The sequence below is a fragment of the Pleurodeles waltl genome, chromosome 11, assembly GCF_031143425.1.
Source record: "Pleurodeles waltl isolate 20211129_DDA chromosome 11, aPleWal1.hap1.20221129, whole genome shotgun sequence".
In the NCBI taxonomy this organism is placed as follows: domain Eukaryota; kingdom Metazoa; phylum Chordata; class Amphibia; order Caudata; family Salamandridae; genus Pleurodeles; species Pleurodeles waltl.
The window spans coordinates 352017981-352039885 of NC_090450.1; the positions used below are offsets into that span (position 1 = coordinate 352017981).

At 42.3% G+C, this 21905-nt stretch overlaps 1 protein-coding gene and 1 long non-coding RNA gene across 2 annotated transcripts in view; one reads left to right on the forward strand and one right to left on the reverse strand.

The window, feature by feature from the left end:
• The window catches only part of LOC138265710 (uncharacterized), a 185218-nt gene extending 172702 nt beyond the window's left edge, over positions 1–12516 (forward strand). The window contains exon 3 of the long non-coding RNA XR_011199408.1: positions 12287–12516. This is a non-coding gene — a long non-coding RNA (uncharacterized lncRNA). The remainder of the gene's footprint in view (positions 1–12286) is intronic.
• SNED1 (sushi, nidogen and EGF like domains 1) overlaps positions 1–21905 on the reverse strand; it is a 2603997-nt gene that overhangs the window by 1075188 nt on the left and 1506904 nt on the right. The window lies entirely within an intron of this gene.

Genomic DNA, 21905 nt, shown 5'->3' on the forward strand with positions numbered 1-21905 from the left:
GGTAAGCACAGTTAAAAATGGCTTTCTGTTAAGCAGTCATAAAAGGTTTGGAAAGCTTTGGAGGCCTAGTATACACTTCCTTTCTGCAAGCCATATTGGGATAACATGTTCTCGGAGACTGAGGACTCCTCAGCTGTTCATAGTGAGCTATGTGGCAGTCAGATATTATACACAGTGTAAGTGCAAAGAGTAAAGCAAAGTGATATGAGTGATGGTGGCAGTTAGATTAGGGCATGGAGAAAGAGGAAGGAAGGAGTTGGCGTATAGGGTACGAGGAGTTGAAAGGAGGATAGAGAGAGAAGCAGGAGATGTGGTATGTGTTTTATAAAGTAATATTGCACACCCTAAAAGTCATAGGCCCTCATTGTGACATTGGCAGTAACTGCCGCCTACCGCCCGGCAACGGCCGCCAACATACCAATGCCGTGGCTATCAGCCGCCCACCAGCATTATGACCGTAGACGGAATTCCACCAGAAGGCTGGCGGAATTCCATCGACGGTCAAGTGGCGGACAGCGGTAAGGTGGCGCTGCTGCCAACAGCGCCACGCCAACTAAACACGGCCTACTGTATCATGGTCCATGATATGGCCTGGCGGTGTTTTGCTGGCGGATGTTGCTGCTGGCAGCAGCGCTGCATCTTGTCTCCTGCCGGAGGACCCCCTGCAAGTAGGTAAGTCGGGTTCTCCAACAGGAGAGGGGGGTGGCGGGTGTTTTATGTGTGTGTGTGGGGGTGTTGTGTGTTGGGGGTGTGTGTATCTGTGTTTGTATGGGTGCATGCGGGTGTGAGTCGTGTGGAATATGTGCGTGAATGACTGAATGGGAGTGTACGTGTGTGTGGTCAATGCATGTGTGCGACAATGTATGTTAGTGTGTGTTGTGGCGTGTGGGGTATGTATGTGTGCATGTGTGGGTGGATGTGGGTATGCGTGTGTGTATGGGTGTGTAAATGTGTGGGGGGTCAGGAGAGGGAGGGGAGTGGGTGAGACCCCTATCAGTGCCAGGGAAGGAACTCCCTGGCACCTATAGTGCCTACCGCCATGGTTTTTGTGGCGGTACAGAAGCCACGAAAACCATGGAAGTAGGCGGGGTCATAATCCAGATGGTGGGATTGTGATGGCTGCCTGGCTGCAAACCGAAGTCTCCAACCGAGCGGCCTTTACCACCCTGGTGGACGGAGTGGTACATTGCCGGTTTGGCTTGAGCCAAACCCCCAATGTCATAATTTGGGAAAAGGTACTGCCAGCCTGTTGCCAGTCCCTTTCCCCAAATTACCGCCGTCCGCCAGGGTCGTAATAACCTACAAAATTTCTTGTAAGTAAATAAAATGGATTGAAAATTATTTTTTAAATACACAGCTACTACATGGACAGTTAACACAAAGTGTTCAAGAGTTAATTATTACTTTCAAATAATTTTTATTGAATTCACCACAACAGCTTGAAGTAACAACTCAGAATCTCTGGGAAAAACATACATTGCTAACAGGCAGAAAAAGGTTTAATCACACAGTTTAGAAATGAGTAACAACCAAATACCCAACCTCGACAATTTTCAGCATTACCAAAATAAAGCTTTTAAAAATTTCCAAGAAGAAAACTTTAAAATATAGACCCTCACCCAGAAAAGCATGAGAAGGGAAGCAAGGGAAGAAAAGGGAAGAGAGAAGGATGAAAGATGCAAGGGAACACAGGGAAAGAGGGGAAACGGCAAGCAAATGGAGAAAGGCAAAATAAGTCATGAATGTAAGAATGAATACGTTTATTTCTCAGTTAATTACAACTTTTGCTATTAAAATCAAATTTGACAATCCATCAGCTAAAACCAATGCATCAATCTTTAAAATACTGTTTCAACAATCCCATCAGCCAAAACCACCGTAGCACTCGTAGGTCATTAAAATCTGTTAATACCTCAAGTCTTAATAGATACACCCTCAGTTTAAAATTGGGTAGAAGGCAAACGCATCTGACCTTAAAATACTGCATCAAGTGCAATAAAAGCGTCAAAATTAAAAATTAAGAAAGTGCAAAACAGAGTTTTTGCGGCAGAAGGCGCCATGAAGCAGAGTAATAATACCTTTGTTCCATGCATACATAATAATAGACAGCAGATGAATTGTTTTGTAAACAGGATCTGAGCATGTCCAAATGCTTGGGATTTGTGAGAGGTTCACAGTTTCAAAGTGCTTAGTAGATGAACAAAGTGCTTGATCCTGAACTGTAAAAACAAGTTGTCTGTTTTTAACAAACTGCTAAATGTATTTTACTGTCACAGAGGGTGTTGCATTGTCAATTTATTTTCTGATAGAGACATAAACTTCAAGAATTTACAGCTAAGCACTAGGTCCTTTCCTCGGAGGCAAGTTTGTATTGCCTGCCAACACGTATGTATGCCTTTTCTTATGAAATGGAACTTCAGTAGCCATTTTCTCTCTTCCACCAGCACTGGACATATGCATACGATGTCTGTTATGTCCTCCTTAACATATTTCCACAGGCAATATGCAGTCGCAGTGGCTGGTCTTAGCCAGGCAGGGGAGTTACATAAAGTGTTTAAACTGCCGTTGGTAGCTCAGTAGCTTCAGCTTCACATTGAGTGAGCACAAAACGTTTTCCTAGATAGACTTGAGGCTTCAGGAAGCTGTAGGATCGGACTGTAATCGATGCATGTTATCTTTCCGCCAGCAGGGCCTTTTCTGTCAGCATAGAAAGCTTTTTAACTGCTGAATTCACAGCTTTATTAAAAACTTCATGGCTAAGATTCAGCGCCCATAATGACTCTATCTTCAGCTTTTGTATGGCCAGTTTCATGTACTCATTTGCTGGAATATTGCCTGGATTATATACTGCTTTCCACAGAACGTTATTTAATTAACCTTCCTGCGCTTTTTTCATTGTGTGGCAACATGCCCAGACCTGCCAAGCCCTGCCTTTATAGCCAAAATTCTAACCTTATTTGTGCTAGTGACATATGCACAGCCAAAACACCCGCCGGAAGGTGCCAATAATAGCGCTTTCAATTACTCCATCTTCTCTCCCCATTAGTGCTTCTGATCCATAAGCTAAGGAGGAAGCATGTTTTATAGCAATGACTTGTGACAGAAGTTTTAGAAATGAGAGAGCATAGTTTGAATATGTTAATTATTAGAAGTAATGCTTATATAAATGCCTAACAATGCTGCATAGAAAACGACAATAAATAGTAGTTGCTTAATGTGTATTTGAATTATAATTATAAAACGTGAAATTACTATTGTGCACATGAACTAATGTCAGTTATAAGAAATTATTGTTTGCATTATGATTAATCAAGTTCATATTGGCGTTTACAATATTACATTAAACCCATAGGCCTTAAGTTAACGTGAGCTGTGGATTTACCTGTGTAGCTCTCATATTAAAGCATATTTTCTGTTTTCCAGTGTGCTGACTCGTAAAGGGCCATGACCCACCATTTGTTCTTTTCCTTCGTTTTATGTATCCAACTTCATCCTGTTCCCATCCGCATGCTAGCTGCCTTAGTATAAGTTTTATACAGATTTTGAAACAAAAGTATACGAAAGAATGTACAAGGACATTTGACCATGGATAAAGAAGCTCACGACCCGAGAGACGTGCCAAGATGGTGATGAAATCCCCCGGATGTGCCACCTACAAAGACGTCAATTATGAAGACCAATCAAAGTGTTATAACTTATCGTGGGGTGACAATTGGGATTACCTAATGTATAATTTGATAGGTCAAAGATAGTGGGGTATAGCGAATATCCAATAGAATTTTGGGGGAAGGTGTTACGAAAAAGGGATATAAACTCATGTCACAGAAGGGTCGTTAGAACTAGGTAGGGAATGCTATCGATTTCATCCAGAAACTCTGTTTGGTGATTTGAGACTTAATAAACTATCCTCACCCTTAGACTGCCCTTCTCTGCTTCTCCTCCTTATGAGGGAAGTGTCCCCTGTCCGTTAGATGAAGTTAGACTGATGGTGTTTCGACTGATGTCCTGAAGACGAAGTCTGATCCTGTGTGCTGACCTATAACTGGAGGGTAATTATGACAATGTAAATTACAATTTGTCTGTTGCTTTTCCTTTCTAGGTACCAACTGCTATATTTTTTAATAGAGGCAATAGTTAGACGTTTTCCAAATTGATGTTCCAAATTATTTTGCATGAAGTCCAACATGCTGATGCTAATTAGTGGTTAGACTAGGAAATCACCTGACTGACACTTAAGACGAAACAGACGTTGTGCTATGCTGAACTAAGATTGCATCATATTCTCTGTGTTCTAATCTATGTTGACGGTATGTTATGCTCTAATGATCGTGATTCTTGCATTAATGAAATCTTATTATAATTGCCATATCGTGGTTATGTTCTTGTGTTTTGTTTCTGAGATTGACGCTTCTACTAGTAGATTGTAACCAATAGGGAATAAAACTCATAAAATTCTATCAAAGGGTGTAGTTATTCATGAATGAAAGGTCATGGTTGCGCCGACGATTTGATCAATGTCTTTATCCAAAGTAAAGTATATTGTGGTGATAAATATTGGTGATATTATTGACATTCTACTCGACATATTGATCAGTTATCTTGTCCTACGGTGTCTCACCACTGGGTCAAAAGATTCATTGGCCTAAAACGAGTCCTGATGTGTATAAAATTGGCATAAAGGGACGCTTTACCAGTTCTGGTAGCAGAGCAACGGTTTGGCCCTTGGGGGCCCTAGGATGGAGATTCATTGTTTAACTTGTTTTTCTGTGATAATGCAAATTGGAGGTATGATGGGTTTCTAAGTTCACCATGACTTTCCCGGGATGTCGGAGCCTGCCTAAGTGAGTTGGGAATGTTCTCTGCACCATAATGTATGTGGTTTAGGTTTTTTTTGTGCTTGCTTAGCTTATGCCTTTGTAGGCCAAATTAAGTGTTTAGTAGGAGTGGGCGTACTTTGCAGTATGAGAGTAGGGAAGTTGGCATACTTCATGTGAGTGTGGCGCTTAATGCTCAAAATTATCCACGTGGTTGGTTGTTGTGTACGGACCTGTTGAGGTCTAAGACTCCGGAGTATGTAGACAAGTGTGGGAGACACTTGGGGTTATGTTGTAATCTGTGCGGTTTAATAGGTCAATAGGGCGTGGTTGATAAGTCAAGTTTGAATCATAATGTATGTGTGAAACCTTCGATGGAGATTTGACAAATTCTAAAGTGCAATAGAAGGAGTCATTGACAAGTCGAGAGTAGAATTTGCGGGTCGAATTCTGCTTGCGTATGCGGGAACTGATAAGGAGAGAGTAGCGGCCGAGGCTTCAAGTGAAATCTCTGTAAAGTTCTGAAGCGAATGTGTTACCCTTCCTGTAGTAAACCGGCTGATTTGTGTTGTCATTTAAGGTGCTCGCAATAATTGCATTAGTTGTATGGGTTTGTATGGGTTCAGTGAGGAGCGGGCGAGCCGTAAGACTTTGTCAGCTGCAGTGTGTGAGTGTGACGTCAGTGGTGCTGCGCTGAGATAGGTCAGTTGTCGAGAGGGGTCGTGCACGGATTGGATGCCGTCCGTGAGAGGCAATAGGTTGAGAAAGGCGGGTGAAGTGTGTCCTGGGAACTATGTCAATTCTGATTAAATATAGAACAAAAGAAAATCGCAAAATGAATTTTGTTAAAGCATTTAAGAGCGCTTTGAAGGGAGATACCTATATCATAGCGACTCATGGGGAGCCTACACCACCCGAAGGTACCCCAGCTTATATAGTTATGGAAGAAAAGGGTGTCGCCCCTTGTTTATGGATGAAACAGTGGCGCAAACTAACAGAGAAAGAGGGATGTTTAGCGTTTCCAGAATATGGAACATTCAATACGAGGATCCTTTCGCAATTGAGGTGGATGTTAAGTGAACAGACACCACCTCCGAGGCCAGCACAATATGAGGCGTTAGCGGTTTGGGATCTGATGGCTCTTAAACAAAAGCAAGAGAAATTTCAGAAAAGATTGCGAAAGGCAGAGAAATCTTATGCGGAAGCTAGATGAGATGATGAGAGTAAAATGTGGAGAAGGGGAAGAGTTGATGGAATAAAACTGTTTCCAGCAATAGCACAAGGGGAAGAAACACAGGGAAAGCGAGATTCATGTAAAACAGACAAGGACTCAGGCAAATCTAAAGAAAATAAAAGATCTTGGGAAGAGGAGGATGATTCAGATGATGAGGAATTTATGGACAGATTATTACATGATCGTCCGCCACCTTATGCGGTGAGCGACAGTGTCCCAAGCACTAGCATGGATCCTGGGAACCAGACGCAAGAAAAGGGAGCTGCTGATACGGCACAGACTAGTGATATGACTTCGTTACAGAATGGTGTCAGTGTACCCACTGCTCCAGACATACCGATACAGTTGCAGCCTCCACCGCAGATACAGAGAATGTACCCAGACGTCCCAGTGCTTGAAACGACTACAAATTTGATAGTACCACCAGACCCAATATACACAAAGCCAAAGCTAATACAGATTGAATCAACACCGAAATTAGTGTCCCAGCCGCAACCACAACTAATGCCCGGGTACAATTCAGTAACTGGTCCACCATTAGTACCAGTCCCTTGTACATTATAGCAGCTTATGGAGCCGCTGTTCCATGCAGTTTGGGTACGGGTCAGACACCTGCTGCCATATCATTACCAATTACTGTCGGTCCACCAGTGCCATTGTATGCACAAAGTAAACCTGGCGTATGTGACCAGGGAGTAATGACTCAAGATGCGATAAGAGGAGGGTCGATGGGAACTCCACAGATTTTGGCCCCAGGAGAACAAGCAGTTGAGCCACCGAGGTCTTTAATGGACCTTAGTCCAGTGGGAGCACCCATTGAAGCAATGCGTCAAGCAGGGTTAGGAGTTTTAACTCCACAGACAATGAGTATAAACACCTTGCATTCACCAATGATGCATGCAGGGAACATTTCATTGCAGGGTTTCACAGTCCAGCAGTTAAATGAATGGTTAGAAAGGACTTATACTTCACAAAAGACTGCAGCGGTTACAATCGAACCAGAAAAAGAAAAACAAGACGAATACCTGAACTTTGTAAGACTAGGGGCAGAAGCTGCTGAGTTAGTGGAAGGTACAATGGGAGTAAACAGACTGGAGTCATACACGGAGGCAGAATTGAGATACCTATGCCCCAAGATTACCAAAGAAGTGGGCAAGGTGCATCAGAGATTAGCAAACCTGGCGGATAAATATAACATTGATATCGGAAACACTAAACATTTGAAAAGTTACAGATTAGATTTTGATTCAAAAGATTTTGAACACATGAGGTCTGCAGGAATGAAGGCACATTTGAGAGAATTATTACAAAGCACACAAATTTGGGTTGCTCTGGAGAAATGGGAAGGCAGATGGGCAAAGAAAAGAGATAAGGGAAAAGGAGACAGTCCAGGGTCTAATCAAGCTAAGGCTTCACCTGTTTTGGAATCAGTAAAAATATTACCTATGAGAGAAACAGCTGGTGGTGTCTTAGTTCATGTGCCATGGACCAGAGGAGACATTCTATCCTTTACTAACGATTATCCCAGATTGAGAGAGAAACCGATCGAGTGGTATCAGCAGACAGATAGGTTTGTGAAACTTGCGAAATGTCTCTGGGAAGACTTGAATACCTTGTTTGAGATCATTGTTCTGCCTGATTTGTGGCTTGAGTGTAAGAGAGGAGTCGATTGGCCGACAAAGGAACCAGCGAGGGATAAGGTGACCGATGCACCTTCTGAAGAGGTGATGAGTTTTTGAAACAAAAGGTGTCGCCGAAAGTGACTGATTGGCAGAAAATCGACCGGACCTCTCAAGAGGTTAAGGAATCAATACATGCCCATTACGAAAGATTGTTAAAGGCATTCAAACATTACAGTGGTACTGAGACTATTGAACCAAAGGATATGAACCATCTCGTGTTTAGATTTGTTGAAGGGTTACGACCAGAGGTTAGCCAGATGACTAAGAATCATTTGATTTGTTGGCAAGCTAAACCGATTGATGAAGTGTTGCAGTATGCAAAGTACTGTAGTGATGAGATTGAGTTGAAACAGAAAAAGTTGAAAGAAAAGGTGATGGTGATGCAGATAAGGGCTGCACAGGCAGGAATACAAGGAAATGGAGTTCAACAGATGATACAGCAGCAACCGCAAATGAACGGCGTGTTTCAGACCCAACCGAGGGGTCGAGGTCGAGGGTTTGTGAATCGTGGTTCAGACATGAATACTGTTGTGATTCAAAATGATGTTCAAGGGATGAAAAAGATGTCACCATGTCACGCGTGCGGGGGCGTGGGGCATTGGAAACGGGAGTGCCCGAACATGGTGCAGGATGGTACTGTTCAGCAGGGCGTTAATGTTGGTACGTTACAAAATTCACGGGGTCCAAAAATGAGACACCAAAACCCGAATTCTCAGAACAATTTAGTACAAGGGGTACAGCCCATGCAACAAATGCAAATGCCACGTTTTCAGTCAGTACAATTGCAACCAGTACAACAGCAGATTCCCATGGTGCCTAGACAGCAAATGCAATTACCAATGGCTTCGATGGGACAACAACAGGTGATGGTTCCTCAGCAGGTCACAGGTCAAGTGATGAGTCAAAATAATACAGTACAACAGTTCCCATTACGAGGTGAAAACAGCATGAATGGGGAATGGTCAGATGATAGTTCAGACAGTGAAGAGTGTAGACTTGCAGCGTCCCTAGAAGTGGATCAAAGGGGTCCATATGTAGAAGGGAAGGTGATGGGCTACAGGGTCTTGTTTCTGGTGGATACAGGAGCTACACGTTCCACAGTTAGAAGTGCAGAGGTCCCGAGATTGCCTCTTTCAGGACGTACCATAAGAGTAGTCGGAGTGGCAAACCAGTATCTGACAAATCCGGTTACGGATCCAGTGCAGGTGGAGATTGGTAACTTTCAGGGACTGCACAGGTTTGTAGTTTGTGACTTAAGTCCGGTATCCCTACTGGGGAGAGACTTACTGTGCAAGACAAAATGTTCAATTACCTGTTCCAATGACGTAATTGAAGTACAAACAAATAGTGACGATGAGGGAGATGAAGGGCAATTCTCAGAAGATGATACAGGAACAGCTAATGAAGATTACCCTTTAATTATCTTGTTCCCAATGCTTACCTTGATTGACTTGCCTGTTGAGTTGCAGGGGACAGTAACAGAGAAAGTGTGGGATCTGGCTGAAAAAGAAGTAGGATTAATAAAGGGGGCAGAACCAGTCAAAGTCCAAATAAAGCCAGATGCAGTATTCCCTCAAGTACCACATGACACAGGACGTTCTCATCGAGGTGTCACAAATAATTGCAGATTTTCTCAGACAAGGGGTTTTGAAGGAAGTTTTGAGCAGTCCATGTAACTCTCCAATAATGGGTTTGAAGAAGCCCTGTGGAAAGGTCCGAATTGTACAGGATTTGAGGAAAATAAATGAAATTGTGATAAAATGTTGCCCTGTGGTACCCAACCCAGCAGTAATAATGTTTCAGGTCCCTTGTGATGCTGAATGTGTTACCGTTGTGGACCTATCACAAGCCTTCTTTTCGATACCTCTTCATGAGGACAGACAATTTTTGTTCAGTTTCAAATTGCTGGATAAGGTGTACAGTTGGTGTAGAATTCCTCAAGGGTTCTCTGAGTCACCGTCCATCTTCAATCAGATATTGAAGAAGGATTTGGAGCCACTGGTGCTGCCTTTTAATTCAACTCTTGTGCAGTACATTGATGATTTGCTCATTGCATCCAAAAGCAGAGACAGTTGTAAATACGATATCATTGCATTACTAAATCATCTGGGGAAAAATGGACATAAGGTGTCACCCAGAAAGCTACAATACTGTCAGAAGGAGGTGAAATACTTAGGGCATTTGATTGGAAAGGGTTCCAGAAGAATATCAAAGGAACGAATAACAGCTGTTTTGTAAATGAACCCTCCAACAACAAAAACAGATGTCAGGATGTTTTTGGGAATGGTGGGTTACTTTCGTCAGTGGATACCCAACTTCTCGATCATTTCAAAACCATTGATAAAGCTAACAGGCAAAGAGATTAAGGATGAGCCATATACTATAACCTTGTCTAAGGAAGAACTTGAGTCCTTTATGGAGCTAAGAGAATGTATGTGCAGGGCACCAGCATTAGGAATTCCAGACTATGAGAAACCTTTTTTGTTGTTCTGTCATGAACGTGATGCTTGTTCTTTGTCTGTCTTAACACAGGTCCATGGAGATGCGAATCGCCCTGTAGCATATTTTTCAGCTACCTTGGACCCTGTCGCAGCAGCCTTACGGGTTGCTTGCGCGCAGTTGCAGCAGTTGGCCAGAGCCTCACACAATGTGAAGGCATTGTCATGGGATATCCTATAACAGTAATGGTTCCACATTCAGTTGAAATACTGTTAACTCGAACTAAAACTCAGCACATGACAAATGCACGTCTCACTAGGTATGAGACGATCATACTGGGGTCACCAAATGTCACACTCAAGAAGTGCAGTGTATTGAACCCGGCAACTTTACTTCCTGTTGAAAACACTGAGATTAAAAATGAGGAAGAATTTGAACATGGTTGTCTTGAGGTGACTGAATTGTGCACCACACCTCGTCCAGATATTCAGGACACTAAATTGAAAGAAAATGACTGCATCATGTTTGTTGATGGGTCCTGTCTAAGAGATTCTGCGGGAATGCTGAGGGCTGGTTACGCGGTATGTACTATAACCGGCATTGTTGAAGCATCCTGGCTCGAAAGAGTGTTTTCCGCACAAGTGGCAGAACTGATCGCCCTTACTAAGGCATGCCACGCAGCTGTAAATTTGAAAGTCACTATCTATACTGACAGCAGATACGGATTTGGAATCGTGCATGATTTTGGTCAACTTTGGTCCCAGAGAGGTTTCATGACCTCATCTGGTTCACCTGTGAAAAATGGTGAACACATAAAAGATTTGTTACATGCAATTCAGTTACCTCTTGTAATTGCCGTGGTGAAATGCAGTGATCACACCAGATCACAAGACTTTGGGCCTGATTCTAACTTTGGAGGACGGTGTTAAACCGTCCCAAAAGTGGCGGATATACCACCTACCGTATTACGAGTCCATTATATCCTATGGAACTCGTAATACGGTTGGTGGTATATCCGCCACTTTTGGGACGGTTTAACACCGTCCTCCAAAGTTAGAATCAGGCCCTTTGTGTCCATGGGAAACGGTTATGCAGATCAGGTCGCAAAGTTTTGTGCCCTGAACTGTATATCGTTCAAGGAGCAATGGGAACTACTGCCGCAGACTGAAAATGGCACATGTTTGAATCTTGCATTGCGGGTAGTCGATACTTTAGATGATTTAAAGACATTACAAAGTTGTGCAAGTAAAGAAGAAAAACAATCTTGGCAAAGAATACAATGTACCCAGAGAGCTGATGATATATGGGTTTCAGAGGAAGGAAAATTAGTCTTACCAAATTGCCTTTTGTCACAATTTGCCCGACTGTATCATGGACAGGCTCATCTTGGGAGGGACGCAATGATCAGGTCATTTAAAATTGATTGGTTCAATCCCAAATTCAGACATGCTGCCGAAGTCATTTGTCACAGGTGCATCTTCTGTCAGCAGATGAATGCGGGAAAAGGGACAGTGGTAACTTTGAGCTACATTGGGAGAGCTGGAGGTCCATTTAGCAAGATGCAAATGGATTTCATTGAGATGCCTGTTTGCGGAGGATTGAAGTATGTGCTGGTGATAGTGTGTGTTTTCAGTCACTGGATTGAGGCATACCCTACACGAAGAAATGACAGTCTCACAGTTGCAAAACTACTACTCAGGGAACTAATACCAAGATTCGGGTTTCCGGTCACTATAGAATCAGATAGGGGCAGACACTTCGACAATGAGGTGATCAAACTTCTGTGTGCCGCACTTAACATCGAACAGAAGCTGCATTGTAGCTATCGCCCTGAAGCGTCAGGACTAGTAGAACAAATGAACGGTACCTTGAAATCGAGAATGGCAAAAATGTGTGCAGCTACCAATATGAAGTGGCCAGATGCATTACCTCTAGTGCTGATGTCAATGAGAAACACCCCAGATAAGAAAACCGGATTGTCCCCCCATGAAATCCTCATGGGTAGACCTATGAGGTTACCAGCAGTACCTGTCAATGCTCTAGTGAATATTACAGATGATATGGTGTTGGATTACTGCAAACGTTTGGCTGATGTGATTCGCTCTTTCTCTCACCAGGTGGAAGCTAACACTTTGCCACCGATTGGGGATCCAGGCCACTCTCTGCAAGCTGGTGACTGGGTGGTTGTCAAAAAGCATGTGAGAAAGTCGTGTCTGGAGCCACGCTGGAAAGGGCCCTATCAAGTGATCTTGACAACTACCACTACTGTAAAGTGTGCTGGAATCCCAAACTGGATACATGCTACTCACACCAAAAAGGTAACATGTCCAGATGAAGAAGAGCTCAGAATTACCAGCACGCCTGTTTCAGAAGGAGAAGTCTCAGGTTTAGAGAACAGTCAAGAAAAATCTGAGACTGCTGGAGAACTCACTGAGAACATCCTCGTCCCTCAAGTAGTCAATGAGTTCGAGAGAGGTGACAGAGAGCCTATCTCAGTAGAAATGACAAGAGAACAAAATCAAGAAGAAGTTCTCCCAGAAATAGACAGATACGAGCTGGAACTTGAACCTGGTACAGACCCAGAAGAAGAAGAAGAAGGAGAAATAGTAGAGAGAGGTCAGAGTGAGCCGAAATCTCCAGAGCCAATTGCAGGTCCATCAAGCGAAAACACCATAGTACAAGAGGAGGGTGCTGTCCAAAGTCCTGAAAAGACGCATCAGATGCATAAGGGTAAGGACAGACCAAACAAACCACTTTCTAAAATAAGAGGTGTGTCAAGAAACACAGTAATAGAGGAAAGTGATACATCTCGAGTAGAAGACTTAAGCAAAGGAGAACAACAAGGTAAACGAAAGTTGAAAAGAAAAAGAATTGCAAACAGGAGATATACAGGTCCTGAATGGGCATATACTACAACATCTGAATGGCAACAAGAATTCCTTGCATTCTGCTTTGATCGAGAAGTACCGGGCCAATACTATGGTACCTGAACGAATCTGAAGAAATCTTGGTTAAAATCTGAAACTGAAAATTGAAAGAGAAACAAGAGACTTTATAAATTACCTAAAGTGACACTAGAACCGAATTTGACTATTAAGAAACCCGATTACGACAAGCTGATAACCTGATTTGACAAGAGGGATCCTGCTGCAAGTGTAAAAACACTGTAAAATACACGGAAAGAAAAAAATAAAAAAGTTTGAATCACTCTCTGGTTGATTGTTATTCTGCTGTCTGATTGTATACAGACATGGCTAATAATAGGAGTAGCAGCAAGAAAAGTAAAGTGTGTGGATGGTTGAGCCTTATAGTAGGTATTGTGTGTGAAATAATGATAGTGGGTGTGATTGTGGGAATGCCGTGGTTAGAGAAAAAGACTATTAATGCTACCTCAAAACCTGAAACTACCACACTAACACTGTGGGAAAGATTTGAGCAGGATGCACGACACATGCATGAAGGAACTAATGCAAAAGGGGAACTTTCTACTAATGTCTTCTATCGCTTACTAAATGAGTATGTGGAAACTATGGATGCGAAAGATTGTTATGTGTGTACTAAAATTCCTTTGTCTGTACAGGAGGGAGTTACATATCATAGTCTCCCTCTCACTTACCGAATTAGTTGCAGCTTACTGCTAACAAGGTTCTACAATCAAGAGCATGTGCAATACTTTTATTCAAACTTAGATGTTGTGTTTTCTTTTGTGCCTGTGATTGAATTTTTGAATAAATTTGCTAAAGAACATGATATAAAAATAGTTAGAGGATTCTTTGAGCCAACGCTTACATTTGGGACAGCTTATGCACATCGCAATAATTTGACTTGCTTATTATCACCTGTTGAGAAGAGCTTTTTAGATCATACTGATGATAGACGCAAAGCATTGAAAGAAAAATTAGAAAAGGGATTAGAGAAACGCACATACGCAAATGATTATGCTTACACTGCAATCAAAACACAAGGGAAATTAGCTATAGATGCATTACACGTAGGTAGGCTTTGTATATATAGGCCAAAATCCGAGCAAGACAATCTGTTTGTGGGAACGAGTGAGTGCAGGCATGTGTTTTTGTTTCAGAGTAAATGGACCTTTATGTTGAATGGACAAGATCCAGCGATCCCTGGGATCTATTACATCTGTGGGCTAAACGCATATTACCGTCTCCCTAAGGGATGGTATGGGACATGTTATTTGGGAATAGTATTCCCAAAGATTTACCAGATTGATGACTTAAAACAGATACCTAAGACGTCTGAATTACAACATCCGAGACAAAAACGAGAATCAGTGGCGGCTGTCATTGGTGACATATTTGGAGCTATAATCCCTTCAGTAGGGGTTATCTTAAACTCTATGAAGATACAGAAGTTGTCTACTATTGAGGATAACATGTTGACAAATTTTACAGGGGCTATACTCCTGATGGATACTGAACTTGCTGAAGAAAGAGCTATGACTCTTCAAAATCGGCTTGCTTTAGACATTATTTTAGCAAAGAGTGGGGGGGTCTGCAAGATGCTCAATGAGCGTCATTGTTGTTCATTCATCCCAGATAACAGTAAAAAGATTAAAAGTATGCTTACTAACCTTACTAGAGATTGTACAGATTTGAAGGATTTGAAAGAACTTGGGGCCTGATTACAACTTTGGAGGACGGTGTTAATCCGTCCCAAATGTGACGGATATACCACCTACCGTATTACGAGTTCCATAGGATATAATGGACTCGTAATACGGTAGGTGGTATATCCGTCACATTTGGGACGGATTAACACCGTCCTCCAAAGTTGTAATCAGGCCCTTGGTGTTTGGGAGAAATTTGGAAAGGGAATTGCCAGAGCTGGGAGCTGGTTTACTAATATTTGGAATGGGGTACTTGCAAAAATATTAATGGGGTTACTAATTGTTTTAATCTGTCTATTAGGATTACGGGGGGCATGCAAAATTAATGACAAAATAAAGAGAAACTGGACTAAAAGAACAAGAAGAAATGAAGAAAGTGAAAGGGAGAAAATATTCAATGAAATTTGGGAAAGTTCACATAAAGGGCAAGATGTTGAAATGCGCATTATGCGCAAGGCAAGAAATTGAAAGAGTTTGTGTGATGACGAACGTCATCAGAGGAGGGACTGAGAGACAATAAATAGTAGTTGCGTAATGTGTATTTGAATTATAATTATAAAACGTGAAAATACTATTGTGCACATGAACTAATGTCAGTTATAAGAAATGATTGTTTGCATTATGATTAATCAAGCTCATATTGGCATTTACAATATTGCATTAAACCCGTAGGCCTTAAGTTAGCGTGAGCTGTGGATTTAGCTGTGTAGCTCTCATTAAAGCATATTTTCTGTTTTCCAGTGTGCTGACTCGTAAAGGGCCATGACCCACCATTTGTTCTTTTCCTTCGTTTTATGTATCCAACTTCATCCTGTTCCCATCCGCATGCTAGCTGCCTTAGTATAAGTTTTATACAGATTTTGAAACAAAAGTATACGAAAGAATGTACAAGGACATTTGACCATGGATAAAGAAGCTCATGACCCGAGAGACGTGCCAAGATGGTGATGAAACCCCCGGATGTGCCACCTACGAAGACGTCAATTATGAAGACCAATCAAAGTGTTATAAATTATCGTGGGGTGACAATTGGGATTACCTAATGTATAATTTGATAGGTCAAAGATAGTGGGGTATAGCGAATATCCAATAGAATTTTGGGGGAAGGTGTTACGAAAAAGGGATATAAACTCATGTCACAGAAGGGTCGTTAGAGCTAGGTAGGGAATGCTATCGATTTCATCCAGAAACTCTGTCACTCTGTTTGGTGATTTGAGACTTAATAAACTATCCTCACCCTTAGACTGCCCTTCTCTGCTTCTCCTCCTTATGAGGGAAGTGTCCCCTGTCCATTAGATGAAGTTAGACTGATGGTGTTTCGACTGATGTCCTCAAGACGAAGACTGATCCTGTGTGCTGACCTATCACAGGAGGGTAATTATGACCATGTAAATTACAATTTGTCTGTTGCTTTTCCTTTCTAGGTACCAACTGCTGTATTTTTTAATAGAGGCAATAGTTAGACGTTTTCCAAATTGATGTTCCAAATTATTTTGCATGAAGTCCAACATGCTGATGCTAATTAGTGGTTAGACTAGGAAATCACCTGACTGACACTTAAGACGAAACGGACGTTGCGCTATGCTGAACTAAGATTGCATCATATTCTCTGTGTTCTAATCTATGTTGACGGTATGTTATGCTCTAATGATCGTGACTCTTGCATTAATGAAATCTTATTATAACTGCCATATCGTGGTTATGTTCTTGTGTTTTGTTTCTGAGATTGACGCTTCTACTAGTAGATTGTAACCAATAGGGAATAAAACTCATAAAATTATATCAAAGGGTGTGGTTATTCATGACTGAAAGGTCATGGTTGCGCCGACGATTTGATCAATGTCTTTATCCAAAGTAAAGTATATTGTGGGGATAAATATTGGTGATATTATTGACATTCTACTCGACATATTGATCAGTTATCTTGTCCTACGGTGTCTCACCACTGGGTCAAAAGATTAATTGGCCTAAAACGAGTCCTGATGTGTATAAAATTGGCATAAAGGGACGCGTTACCAGAAACAATCTTTCAAGGTGTTCCTTAGTGAGTAGAAGGCGGCTGACAAGGTATTACTCTTTCTTACTAATGAACGATTGCATGCTGCGGATGAGCCTCTTGTGCCAAAGATTGCCCTCAGATATTTGTATTCCGGCACTAATTTCAGTACAGCACTTTCCAAATGATGGATAGGCGCCAAACATCTCCCTGTGCTAATTAGCACTGTTTTCTTTTTTTTTTTTTAGATCAACTGTTCGACCGTGTGCTTCCGTATACGTTGCAGTGCCGTTTATAAGCCTTTTGTATATTTCCCTTGAGACAGTTGTTCCACATCCGATTCTAATTCATATCCATGTTGTGTATAGTTTAACTGTATAGCAGTCAGGAGCACAGGAGGAATTCTCCAGTTCTAAGGTTTGCACATCAAATGTGGAGCGAAAGTCGACAAAGCATAGATCTAAGTCCAGAGAGAGAGATCTTACCTTGCCAGTTATTCGTGATTGTTTCTGTGTCCCTCATTAAATCAGTTTAGTTCTGTGGTGTTAGTGAATTTTTCTCTGCCCATTCAGTTAGTTCTGTCAGCAATATTTCTGCAAAGTATTTTTCCTCCCCTTCCAGCAGTGCAAGCAACCTGTAGTGTGATGGCAACGACTTGTTTCCTGCTTTATATATCCGAGTTTATTATCGAAACCCTCAAGTTGTTGGGAATGACCTGCTGGAAGAGAAAATGATTATAAAGCTGACACAGATACTTTGCCCAATATTGCAAAATATCTTTAAACTTTGCCTGTGGGAGGCCTTTAGGTCAAGGAGCTTCCTCACGATGCCCAGAAGTAATTGCTTTTGTTACATCAGCAAGGGAAATAACTTCCTGTGATTGATCAAGTTATATTGCGGGTTGACTGGACAATTTGAGACCCTTCTTTTTAGTTTTAACAATGGCGCCGTTATATCCCCAAACATTTCCTTCAGATAGACGACCCATACCTCTTCTGATATGTTGGATGATTCTGGTGGTGGTTTGAGACCTGCTGCATGATTCACTAGCCTCCACAATTCTCTAGCATCTTTTCTTCTTGTAGCTGCAAACATTGTATGCCAGTACTGGTCTGTCTCCTTTTTAACTGACTCCCGTGTTGTTCTTTTGTATGAAATTCTCAGCTTAGTTTGGGTGGTCTTTTGTGCTAATAAAATGGGCTTGTTTCGAAGTATCCTAGGAGCATGATTTAGCTTATTTTTTGCTTTGATCAATTGATGGTTTCTTGGGACGATCACTCAGTTGTAAATTTGATCTTCCGGGGCCGTGTTCTTTCTTGGTCAAAAGGGCAACAGAGAGCTGTGACCACTGCACTAACTGATCTGTAGTTAACTTAATAATGCATTCCCATTGTAATATAGTATGGCACTCAATGCAAGCAATTGAATTTGTTGTCCACTTTAGCCTCCAATAGTTTATGGTAGTGACAGTTTCACATTCTTGTTGCGCTTGGGCATGAAGCGACAAGATAGATTCAGATGAATTCCTTGCGGTTGATGATCGCTTTCCAAAAGGGTCCCTAACATAAAAAAGGTGACCATTTGGAAAAGGGGGACCGACACCAAGGTGTAATCTAAGATAGAATGAGCTTCTGCCAAATGAACAGTAGATCGTGCAGGGACATTTATGCTTATTCGCCTGTTTAGGGATCTCAACCACAAGTGCTCCATGTCGCCTGTGAAAATCAAACCCCTATTGTTCTTCCTTTGCGTCCGGGAGTGTAAAGGGTGGTATTTATCAGATTTGATTTTGTATTTGCAGAGTTTGATCAGTTACTACTTCCAGCAGCAGGCTCATGCTAAAGTCCCCTGTCAAAAAAATAAACTGAGTGGGGTTGTTTGATATTTGAGTAGTAATAAAAGATTCAAGATTTGTTGACTTCTTTTTTGGCAAAGGATGGATGTCGACGTTTATCATCAACAGTGGATTTTCGCTGCCATGAAAGTATTGCAATAGCTGTACCGGTTCCAGGTTAGGATGTCCCACTTGTATCTCTGCTGTTTCGCCCTTAATGCCGGCCGCCACAAAAGTAGCTAGGCCCCCAGCTTAGTAACTTAGCAGGTGTGTTTTTACTGCCAATTTATCAAATCCAAGATATGCTAAAATATCCGGCGGGGCTAATGCTCAAGTATCCCATAATGCTACCCGGTTGAAGGTATTTATATAGGATAGGAAATGCTGGGCCTCAGTTTTATTTTGTAGTCCCTCCACGATCCATGAACAGATTTTTAATTTTGTCCATTGTTGACTGGAGTTTGCATTTTCTTGTCAAAATTTATCGAAACTGTTTGTAGTTGGCTGTAGCGCACCCAGGAGCCATGCTTAGTCTGACTTAATATGAGCGTCACCTCTCTGTTGCTGTCGCTAGTGTTAGCCTCCCTGTTTGATGATGACACTGAGTGACTTCTTGCCCCTTTAAGCACCAAAGTTGTCGGGCCTGTTTGTGCTTTAAGGTTAAGACCAATTTCTCCTGTTTTCCCTCTGCTGTGAGCGATGTTGTGATCAGATGCCCCTAGAACTAAAAATTGCGGGTAGACGCATCCTCCTTTTACAAATAATTCAATGCCCCTTTTTTAATGTCTATTTCTCCTTCCAGACCTGCTGGGCAAGCAGTTGGTTTGCCCAGGTAATAATCATGCACTGGCCTATATTAGACTGCACACTCCAGCAAAATTCAACTTAAAGAATATCTGCGTTGGTGATATGTTACAATGTGAAGATTCCCTGAACCATGTGCATCACTGTGCCTCTATTGATTATGTCAAACTTCCTCCAGGACTTGTATTTCGGTGTAAAGGCTTGTTTACTTAATGACACGCATGTGTTGAGATCCTACAACTCCTTTTGCTCGCATGTTAAGGAGCTAATCCTAGTGAGCGGAGGGGATCCTTATGGTCACCAGTGGAACAGCTCTTGTGATTATGTCCTTTGACTCCATAGTGCACGTTAGACCAGAAGAGCGTGGGTGTGGAAATGCCAGTGGAGAACCTTGCTACACTATAGGTTATCTGAGCTGTAGAACTCTGTGTTCCCCTCTTAGTAGCCAGAGTAGAATCCATTGGCAGTGTTGAAATGGGCCAGCTTTCTTTTTTAGCTATTTGCCGCTGCTGTTCCAGGGGTGGTTTTTCCATCTGCAAAGCCCATGAGGCTATTTGTAATACCTGGGCACTTGGTGGTTTCGTTTATCCTGGGGGAGTGTGGCCCCCCTTCTGTTGTAATTCTTCTGCCTGGTATGGCGGGCCTTGTAAGTTCTGTCTGGAGTGCCTGCATTTCAGATTGTTTGTCTTGTGCGCTTGTAGCTTTCTTTTGCATGGGGGTGCATGAACTACCTCCTTATTTGCAATATTGGTGTTTGGTGAGGTCAGTCCTCTAGTTGAGTTCCCGCCTGGTCCAGTTTCGGCTTCCTCAAATAGAGGTTCCTGGAGTGTAACCGCGTACTGGGGGCTGTTCTAAAGATAGAAAATACGTGTTCCTGCTGACTGTGTATGTCCCCTTTTGAGGATTGCTTATTATTGCCCTTTCTTTGCATTTTGCAGTTTTTTTAATGGAGGCAAATTACCACTGGTGTGAAGGTTGAGTGCTCCAATGCTGTGAAGAGTGGTCCTTGGGGAAAACCGAGAACTTGGGTTTTTCTGAAGGTGGGTGCTAATCAAGACCTCCGTTTGCTGTTTGTCATTGGCGGTGTGATATAAAACATTTTGGGCATTTAGTTCCTGTGGTATGAGGGGGCCAAGCTATGGTTGAGATTTTATTTCTGTTAGTACAGTGCCTAATGTTGCAGGGAGACTTGCGAGCTTGTGGCTCACCGAACCAGCAGACTATTGCAGACTGTGCTGCTTCTGAGCACTGTATCAGATTGTTTGGGCCCCTATTTTTGTGTTGATTGCTGTGACATAAACTGCCATAGTACTGAGTAGATCCACCTGCAAATACAGTTTGAGTGATACATTAGCCCTTTTACTAATTGACTGAAATGAATTCAGCAAGACTTCCCAGGTATCCTTTGTTCTATCTTTCTGTCACATTGGGTAGTTGTGTATGTCATGTAATATAGCCTTGGGTCAGACCAAATCAGGGGAAGAGATCCAGGGGTCCGCTGCAAGCCCATTTAACCAGTTGCTGCCAGGCTGCTTTCTTGTAACTATGGTGTGACTTTCAGTGATAAAATAGATGCCATTTCTGTAGCGTGGTCTACACCTTGGTCGGCTTAGCACAGCTGCTAGTTGAATAGGTGACTTTTCCAAAGGACAGGAAGCTTTTATTGGGGGGGGCTCTGATTGCTTTTTACGATTTCCGATGGTGCTGTAGAGTGCGCCATCGTTGCTACCAGTTGAGTTGGGGCAAGATGCACCTCAGCAGTTACTCAGAGCGCCTTCTTTCCTTCGAGTTGTTTGGCTGGAGATGAATTTACATTGAGACGTGTAATTTTGGAGCATCCATACACTAGCCCTTCCAAGGAGTTTGTCAGAGCTTCCTGGTCAGGCCCAATGCCCGCTATTGCCACAACTTTATCAGCAGATAGAGGATTTTCCGTCAGTGGTATCAGCCATTTTTCTCCTGCTTTCACGCTTTTTATTTCCCATTCCTCCAATTGAAAGGATGATTTTTTTTTTTTTTTTTTCTCTGCAGTGGATTGCCCTGTACACCCATTAGATACGAGGCACGTGGGGGTTTAGTGTGTGGTTGCAGGGGAACTTGTAACCTTTTCACATCCTTATTGTGCGAAAAATCGCATCCACTGGGGTTTCTTAAAAATAAATATTTGTTCAGGTTACTTAGATGGTGTATATGCAACTGGTCTGCTGGTATGGGGGAGAGAAAGTCAATCTCCTCCCATTGTGCTATTTGTTGGGGGGATTCAAAGGCACTTTTATTCTTAGCCACATTGGTGTGCCTCGATTTGCACCCCATGTTTGCCGGCGTCACCCTTATCTTCCCTGATCTCATGTTCCCCTGACTTCTTGTACCTACCAGGCTTCTTTTCAGTCCCCAGAGTGCAGGGGATTTTGCACATAGGAGAAGATTGCTATTATTTGGTTTGTGCCTTCTAAATGCATGAAGTAGTGGTTAGAG